Here is a 2,429-nt window from a genome sequence, read left to right on the forward strand (position 1 = left end):
GGCGTTACTGGGGAACTTACTGATTTCGCGCATGCGCACTCCATTTTTGCCAACACTAACATCAAAGGTGCCGACAGAGAGTTGCGCTACTGTATATACTGTGACATGACTCAAGCTGTCTTAACAGTGTTGGTTGAAAAGAGAAGAATATACACAACGATGGCTCTTTGTCGCACACTTTCTCTGTCAACATGTCAACTTCACGATTTCTAAGGGAAATAGTATGAATGCTTCGTCTAGGTATATATGTCGTTGGTAGATATGAACCAATGCGATACGGGCTGCGGTCCACTTGACGTTACAAACGCTTTGAAGCATTCTTTGATTAGTCAATTCATAAAATTCTTTATTCTGATTGGTCGCTCAAACGCTTCGAAGCGTTTGTAGCATCAAGTGGACCGCAACCACGAGCAGTCATTGGGCGAGTTCAAGACTGCAAAGCGGCTAGGCATGCTTATCGAGCGATTGAATATGATTGGTCGGATCTATAAGTAATAACCAATTACGTTCATTTGCTCGGTGAGCAGGCTAGCCGCTTTGTCAACTTGAACGCGCCCATTGACTACGTTTACACGGAACGATTTATGCCGAAGTTATAACATCGATGTTACGGAACTGGCCAATCACAGTCATTCCATTCTTCTGAGGAATAGCTATGATTAGTCAGTTTCATAACATCGATGTTATAATTTCGTCTTAAATCAAGCCGTATAAACGTAGTCATTTATGCAGAGGTCTGTTTGGTCAATTTAGGTCATGTGACTAGCAGATGATAAAACAGTGGATGCGCTATCCACTGGGATGCATTCAGAATGAACGTCTGGACGACAACTATTTACCCAGAAGCGTTCGATTTAACCGGACGTTTTTTCCAGACATTTCACCATGGTCGTTCAGAATGGGTTTAGAAGAATGCCCAGACGACAATTTTTCGCCGCATTCGAGACTGCAGCGAATTTTGACCGACATGCGCAGAAAAGTCTATCTATGTCTACGCAACCTATAAGAACTATATATGATTTGAGGTTATTATTATTAGTAGAAAAAGTTGAATCTTGAGATAGTATGTGTCTGAAGTGAAAAGAATAGTTTGAACTTTGTAAGTGATTGTATACATTTTTTATTTACATTATTCATTCTACAACAATATATTATTATTAATATAATATTAATGTAAAAAAAGAAGTAGTAAATATACTACCTTGATCAAAAAGCTCCCGGAATTCATTCAGAAAATTCAAAATACAAGTTTATTCATCAAAAGTGATATTGTCCCCTTCAAAATACTCCCCATCGACTGCAACGTACTTATGCCAGCGCTTGATCCAGCTCTCGAAACATTTTTGGAACTCTATTGTCGGTATAGCCATCAGAGCCGTCTTCGATTTTTCCATTACCTCTTATTAGTGGTTTTTTGACTCGATCGAACAGAAAAAAATCGCAGGGAGCCATATCGGGTGAATTCGATGGCTGTTGGATGGTATTCGTTTCGTTCTTGGTCAAAAAAATTTAATACAAATTCGTTGTTGCAAATTCAATTCCATTTTTAAAACTGTAAAAAATCGAAAACACGTGCAGAGGTAGATGTACTCAAGACGGCGTAACTTTTACAAATGTCAAGCTATGGCGATAAAATTTGGTGGAAATATCAATGATAGATGGCAACCTAACCAAAAAAACAGAATTCAAATCAGCTGACTCAGAGCATCACCTGATGGTAATTCCAGGAACTTTTTGATCAAGGTATGTATGAATTTTATTAAGAGAGAATTACTCAATATAGAAGAAACATAATAATTTTATTAATTTATTTTATGTTATTAATTTTCAGTTGAAAAGTACGATGGAGAATTGTATAGTACAAGGTGCTATTACATTATATAAAACATTTTCTTTTAGAGATATCGAGTCTAATGATGATTCCGAAGAAGAGGAGCTAATTAGTAAAGAATTATATGCTGAGAAATTGTCAAATTCTGAAAAAAGTTCCATCTCAAAAAACTATTTTATTGAGCATACAGTATTAAATAGTACTGTAAAGGAATTTCAATCACTATTGTAGACCCCGCATAAATTCGGTCACTTGTGTTACGCTTTAGACAATAAACCTGTTCGTCCTGTTCGTTCAGAATGAAAACGTCCAAGTGTATGACGTCACATTACCCATGGACACTCTTGTCCGGATGAAAAATTTTCATTCTGAACGCACCCTTGCATAAACGAATGCACCCATATCGTTTTCGATTGAGGTGCACTGGCTGCACTCAGTGTCAAAAACGTGTTCGATTGGCTGTGCCAATGCGCACTTGGCTAGTGTCACGTGTTCATTTGACCGCACGACACTCGCGTAGTGCGCACTCAGTTGCTGGATTCACACTGCATCCGATTTTCGTCGTACGACGCTTTGCATCCAATCAGAAAACAGGATT

This window comes from Mycetomoellerius zeteki, unplaced genomic scaffold (assembly GCF_001594055.1).
Source record: "Mycetomoellerius zeteki isolate Tzet28-1 unplaced genomic scaffold, Tzet1.0 scaffold214, whole genome shotgun sequence".
Lineage (NCBI taxonomy): Eukaryota > Metazoa > Arthropoda > Insecta > Hymenoptera > Formicidae > Mycetomoellerius > Mycetomoellerius zeteki.